At 44.6% G+C, this 7,139-nt stretch overlaps 1 protein-coding gene across 1 annotated transcript in view; it reads left to right on the top strand.

Annotated features, from left to right (window-relative positions):
- The first annotated feature begins 3,910 nt into the window (after positions 1–3,910).
- The window catches only part of STON2 (stonin 2), a 134,779-nt gene continuing 131,550 nt past the window's right edge, over positions 3,911–7,139 (top strand). Inside the window, exon 1 of the mRNA XM_029950553.1 lies at positions 3,911–4,044. The gene's annotated coding sequence lies outside the window, so the exon portion shown is untranslated. The remainder of the gene's footprint in view (positions 4,045–7,139) is intronic.

Consider the following 7,139-nt stretch of genomic DNA (forward strand, 5'->3'; position numbering starts at 1 on the left):
CTTACAGAGTAAGCTGTCAGAAGGTATTTGCTGTGGTTATTATTCTGTCTTCAAAGTACAGTTAGAGAAAGAGAGTTCATCTCTGTCTAGGAAACAAATGTAAGGTGATATATATGTGTGTGTGTGTTTGTGTGTGTGTGTGTGTGTGTATATATGTATATATATATATATATATATATACTTTTTGTTTTTTTTTTAAGCCCTTAAAGGTTTTATTGGGTTTTCAGGAGGGGCTTTCTTGGTAAATCTGAGGCCAGTTTAACACTTGTGGAAACAGGTAGGAAGGCATGCTAAAACCCTTCCATGTAAGCAGTATTTACCTGCTAGGTATTTTATTTTGTGCAGTGTGTGACAGTCGCACACGGTTTGAGATTAGTTAAATATGTTTCCTGTCTTTTAAGTATTTTTAAGCTTGCAGATAAGTTTATATTAATCCCAAGTTTAATACATTTGTGGGGGCAAACGCAGAAAGGCTTTGCAACTTTACTGTGGTCATTCAAAGAATTTGTGGCAGGGAAGATCCCAGGAAGTCTCTTGCTCCTTATCTGAGATGAGTTTTAATTCATGCCATGTAAAAAGAAAACTCCTGCATACATGGGTAGCTTTTTACCTTCCTTTACAAAGTTGTATTAAGGGTCATTAAACTTTAAACTGTAATCATGGTATGTTATTAACTCTCTGCAATAGGCCTTCGCGTCCAGCTGCTTTACTCCATTCCACAAACACTTGCGGCCTTCCTTCTGGGCAGCCGGCCCTGGGCTTTGGGAATACGGTGAGAGAGGGCACGGACCATCCTTCAGGCAGCTGTCATTTCAGTTAACCTTCTGAGGGGTCAGCAGTGACCATCTAAGCCCCCTTAATGTCCCTGGACAACATTTGACACTAGAGGAACCTACCTTCTTGAGAGTTCTTTTGCTCTCATAACCCCAATGGCCCCTGGCTTTTCTCTCACCATCTGGTTCTGTCACTTTGGGCGCCCCCGTTTTCCTTCTCACCGCCCCATTTTCCCATATGTAGACCCACTGCAGGACTCAGCCATGTTCTTTTGTCTTCTTCCTGTGTTGGTAACCTGTTCCTTTCCTTGACTTCATGTATCATCTTTTTTGGGCTGTGTGTATGTGCATCTCAAACTTTCTACCCCTTGTTTTTCTCTAGGCACCAGATCTCCATTTTCTGTATCTACCCTTTTGTTTCACAATCCTTGGATCTCAGCTTACCCCCAGTTAAAACTCTCTGCCCACCTCCACTGCCAACTAATCCCGCCCTCCTCCTTTCCTTTGGCTATTTCCTGGGCCCTTCTCCCCTCTGCTTGGCTGTCATCCTCCTGATCACCCAGATGGGATTGTATTTCCTATCACTGTGGTTCCTTTTGTTCTGTTGAATGAAGAATAAACACAAAGATCCCTCTGGCTGTAGACATTTACTTCCATCTTCTTTCCCAGTCTGGGTTTTCTCCCGAACATTCAGCATCTCCCTGCTTGTTCTGAAGTGTGGATGAGTGGTGGATGAGTGCGAGCTGCTGGATTGTATGGCTCTGGGGGCGGCATTCCCATAAGGAGGCACTGTGCCCCATCACATCGTATGGAAGTGAATGGTGCCTTCCAGAGTTGTGCAGCATGGTGCTGTCAGGGTGTTAGGGGGCCAGGCGATGGAGTGTTGGTGAGGGCTTCTGGATGGGGGTAGGGGAAGGGATGCTGAAGACTTCAGTGGGCAGGACAGAGTTAAGGGGGGGTTGGCAGTGCAGCTCAGGAAGAAAGTCCTGTTTCTGTGAAAGAGCGAAATATGGGGAAATAGTTTTTCTCTCTGCCCTCTGCCTGAGAGAATAAAGCTCTGTGTTATTAACAGATAAATCTGCACTGAGCTAACCTCACTTAGAACGGGAGATCTGTGGCCTGGAGCTTGATTTCTCTCTAATTCTTGTTATTCTTGATACAGGGAGCATTGGCAGGAGTTTGTAAAATGAAGGTCCCACTTTGCTGCCACTGTACCGATAGATTGGAATAATCCCAGATACTCTTGTCACAACTAGACCCTTTTAGATATGGTTTCCACGTGGCTCAAAGGGGTTGGTGGCGGTGCTGGTTGCACTGCTGCCCCCTGTTTACTGAAGCACCCAGGTGATTTGGACACACCAGCAGTCGGAGGAGCTGTGTAGCCGTGGTGACCAAGGTGCAGGGACCCTTGGAGCACCTGTCCAGGCCAGTTGCTGTCTTCAGCTACACAGGTTGTGTCCAGAGACATTGCTCACATAGACGATCATGCGAATGGAGTCCCAGAGTTGTCCTGTGTAATGTTCCTGCGTCCCGGACCTTCTCTTACAAGGCATTTCCAAGCCAACTAATAATACCTCCCATCCAGCTGGCCGGGCCATTTCCTGTGTCAGGCTGAAGCTCACACCACTACTTCCTTTTTTCCCCCAAATTTCTAAGGTCTCCCCCTTCCTTCCACTTTCACTTCCTGAATGCCATGACCACAGGAATGAGATCAACAAGTTCTTGCCTGGTCTCCTTGCCAGGCCAACTCCTCCTCATCCTTAGTAGAAATAGTAATGGTAAGAGCTAACATTAATGGGATACCTATCATTCAGTGTGCTGAAAGTCTTACACACAGCATCTCTTTTTATCCCTACAGGACTCTCTGAAACTGTGAGGTAAAATCCATGTTTGGAGAGTTTGAGACATTCCCATGATTACAGTTAACAGTGACGAGCTTGGCCTGCATGACTGCACACAAAGCTTGTGCTCTGAATCTGTGCACTATTCAGCTTCGTAAGACCCAGGTAGGCCTCTTCTAGGAAGCCTTCCCGAGCTCCTCTACCCCTATGACCTATGGTCGTCCTCCATAGTAACCCATGCTGTCATTCAAGTTCAGGGCCTCTTAGCAGTAGTAGAGAGAGACCTATGTTCCTTCCTTTTTCTGAGGTTCCCAATATATTCAGGACTGAAAGAGTTCCAAGACAGGGTTAGAAAAATATTATGACCTTTCTTTTGTATTTGCATTTAACCAAATTAAAACCTTTAATGCATATTCTTACACAGAAAAACCCAGAAACCCACACAGAAACCCAGAAAATATAATTTTGCTACACACAAGATAACCACAGGAGTTATGATATTCGTTGAACCCTCTAGGTGGAGTGATTTGGTAATGGGACATGAATTGAAGGTTGTAGGAGGTACCTCTTTAAATCCTTTCAGTATATTCCTGTGACTCACTGTGTGCTTCCATTTTTTTAAACTGTTCATTTATTTTTGAGAGAGAGAGAGAGACAAGTGGGGGAGGAGGGGGAGAAAGAGAGGGGGACAGAGGATCCAAAGTGAGCTCTATGCTGACACCAGTGAGAATGATGTGGAGTTCGATCTCATGAACCGTGAGATCATGACTAGAGCCCAAGCTGATGCTCAGATGACTGAGCCACCCAGGTGTCCCTGTATACTTCCCTTCTTAATATTAAAGTCCTGGGGTGCCTGGGTGGCTCAGTCGGTTAAGCCTCTGACTTCGGCTCGGGTCAGATCTCACATTCGTGGGTTCGAACCCCGCGTCAGGCTCTGTGCTGACGGCTAGCTCAGAGCCTGGAGCCTGCTTCCAGTTCTGTGTCTCCTTCTCTCTCTGACCCTCCCCCTCTCATGCTCTGTCTCTCCTGTATCAAAAATTAATAATAAAAAAAAACATTAAAAAAAATGTTAAAGTCCTTCATGAGTATGAGGCTGTTGGCTAATTAGCCTTTCTGGGTTCTGTTGTCTATTTCTCTGTTCCTAAAACCAGCACAGTCAAGGGTTGGCACATCACAGGCTCTCAGTGCTTGTTGGTTGGCAGAATGAATGAGTCAATAATTGTTAGGGAACAATCTCAGAACTTAGAATGATTTGGGTTAGAATCCCAGCACTACCATTTACTAGTGCCCTGACCTGGAGCAAGTTACTTCATCTCTCTGTTCTCAACTTTTGTCATCTCCAAAATGGTGACATTACTAATAGTACCTACCTAAGAAAGTTGGTTGGAGGAACAAAGGAGATGATGTGCCTCATCTATGGGATGTGAGAAGTGAGTTTGCACAAGAAGAGTGCTGGGAGAAGCTGGGGGGGAGGTAGGTCTGTGGGCATCATTGTTAATTAAGAGAGAGCCAGGCCAGCTGCTGCCCTTCCCTGGGCCTGCGCCTCCCCACCCAGCCGTGCCGGAGAATGATTGGTGGCTCCAGGAGAGTTGCCAGAGCACCTGACTGTTTTCAGGGTGCTCACCATTTCCTCATTCCGCTCGCTGCTTGCTTGATAACAATGTGCAGACCTTACTTCTGGAATAATGCTGCAGTCTACTGACCACTCTTACCCACTTTGTCTCATTTCATAATTATTCAGAATCGTAAAATTGCCTGTGGTTCCAGGAAATTCCTGCCTTTGTTACAACATGCCTGGTATTTGCCCCTCTCCTGCTGACAGTTAGCACTGAAGATATTTGCTCCTGGATTTACTGAGTTCATTAGAAGCATTTTGAGGTTTTTTTTTCTCTAAGCTTGGGATTCAGAGCATCTCATGGAGAAAGCCCCACTTCAAACTTGTTTTCTATTTTCACGTGGCTGGGTATTGAATCGCCTGGTTGGTTTAGGACCTCCGCCTCCCACATGCCCATATATTGAAGAGCAGAGCATGGCAGTATCCCCTAACTTGAGCTCCTCTTTTCTGTCCAGCTGGAGTCGCAGGGCCTAGGGACCTGAGTCTTGTGGTGCATCTCCATACTGCCCTGCAGATGAGAACTTGAGCCACCATCTTCTCTGGCTACAGTCTCTCTCTAGTCGACTTGATCCATTCTGGGTAGTGATAACTTTACAATTTATAGCTCCAGCAATGAGTTCCAGACTTGTGTGTTCAGGTTCACAGCTGACATACCTCTTAGATGTCTAATGAGCATCCCAAATGCATCATGTTTAAGAAGAAATATTTACTTTACCCCTAAATTCTGACTCTTTCCCTCAACTCAGTCAATGGAGGTACCACCCCTCAGTCCTCAACCATAATCCAGGAGTTACTGTGTCACCTTTGCTCCTCCTGTGTGTGGCATCCATCAGAAAGTTTTATAGACCCTACCTCCAATGTCTGTCTCAGATATGCTTCATTCTCTCCACCTTCATTGCCCCCATCCTGATTCCAGTCATTTTTATTGATAAAAATAATCACTTTACTCTTCAATGACAGTGTACTAAGTGATGTTAGTTTTGTGATTATCTTTATTACCTTATACAATTATAAGCAGTAAGAGAGTTCTTAATGTTTTGACAAAAAGTTTTAAAGATTACAAAACAGCTGTATTTTCCCTTTTGATTATGAAAACTGCTTTGCATAGTTTTAGTTTATATGGTTATTTTTTACGATTTTATTTCAAAAATTGTTGCAATACATACTAAATTTACCATCTTAACCATTAAGTGCTCATTCAGTGGGTTTACGGACATTCATGTTGTTGTGCAACCATCCCTTCCATCTTTTTCCGTAACTTTATTTTTGAGACCTGATATTCTGTACTCATTAAATACTAACTCCCCACCTGTTTTAGTCACTGGCCACCACCATTCTACTTTCTGTTTCATGGACATTCTGTGGAGTCATATGATTGCTGGAGTCCAGCTCCAGCAGGTCCAGGGCTCCCTGAAGGACGAACTGTGTTGGCGAAAGAGAGTGAGAGAGCCTTGGCTTCTTTCTTCAGGCAGGCGGCTCTATTCTTACCTGAGAGTCAGCTTTATTTATTGAAAAAATGTATGGGGTACAAAACAGAAGTGGCAATTGCCTTAGAGGATAATTTCTGATAACAAATTCTTTGGTATGTAAAATCTTCCCAGATCATAGATTGGTGGGGGACTCATGCATAATCTTTATCAGGAGGTGACTAGATGTTTATCAAATGGGATAGGGAGGGATCTTTAGCATTCAAATACAAGGCAAAGTTTTTAGCACAGCAAAGGCAAGAGTTAGGTCTTTGTGAGCAGGGGTCAATAGCCTGTTTTCTCAGGAAATGTAACATTTGCTCCTATAATGACAAAAGAAGAAACTCCTATAACAAGTTTTTTCACAAGGTACAATTCATGTATTTTTAACATAAGAAGGCAAGCCACTCCTGATACCGTTCAGTCAGGCGCCTTGGGGGTTGGTGCTCAAGCAGACATTGAGTGGGGGTAGATGCCGGTCTCCATCTGACCTTAGGGACCCACCTTGCCTCACAAGGAGATTCCTCTACTTAGGAGTTCAGAGAGACCCAGCTTCCCGCAGATATTTGTCCTTTTCTTGACAGGCTTATTTCCCTCAGAGTATGTCCTCAAGTTTCATCCATGTTGTACGTAGCAGTAGCAGGATTTCCTTCCCCTTTTTAAAAAAATGTTTATTTGTTTTTGAGAGAGTGTGTGAGCCCAGGAGGGGCAGAGAGAGGTAGGGCAGAGAGAAGTAGTGGGCTCTGTGCTGGCAGCAGTGAACCTGACGTGGACCTCGAACTCATGAACTATGAGATCATGGCCTGAGCCGAAGTTGGACGCTCAATTGTCTGAGCCACCCAGGGGCCCAAGAATTTCCTTCCTTTTTTTTTTTTAATAATAGTTTATTGTCAAATTAGTTTCCATATAACACCCAGTGCTTCTCCCCACAAATGCCCCCCATCATGACCATTACCCCTCCCCCCCTCCCCCTCCCCTTTCAGTCCATGGATCGTATCCAGTATTCAATAGTCTCCCTTGATCTGTGTCCCTCGCTCTTCCCCACTCTCTTTCCCCCTTCCTCTCCCCATGGTCCTGCCAGGTCTCTCCTGTTAATCCTATGAATGCAAACATATGGTATCTATCCTTCTCTGCCTGACTTATTTCACTTAGCATGACACCCTCAAGGTCCATCCACTTTCCTACAAATGGCCATATATCATTCTTTCTCATTGCCATATAGTACTCCATTGTGTATATATACCACATCTTCTTGATCCACTCATCATGTGATGGACATTTAGGCTCTTTCCATGATTTGGCTATTGTTGACACTGCTGCTATGAACATTGGGGTACATGTGCTCCTATGCCTCAGCACTTCTTTATCCCTTGGGTAAATCCCTAGCAGTGCTATTGCTGGGTCATAGGGGAGTTCTATAGATAGTTTTTTGAGGAACCTCCAC

The sequence above is a fragment of the Suricata suricatta genome, chromosome 9, assembly GCF_006229205.1.
Source record: "Suricata suricatta isolate VVHF042 chromosome 9, meerkat_22Aug2017_6uvM2_HiC, whole genome shotgun sequence".
In the NCBI taxonomy this organism is placed as follows: Eukaryota; Metazoa; Chordata; class Mammalia; order Carnivora; family Herpestidae; genus Suricata; species Suricata suricatta.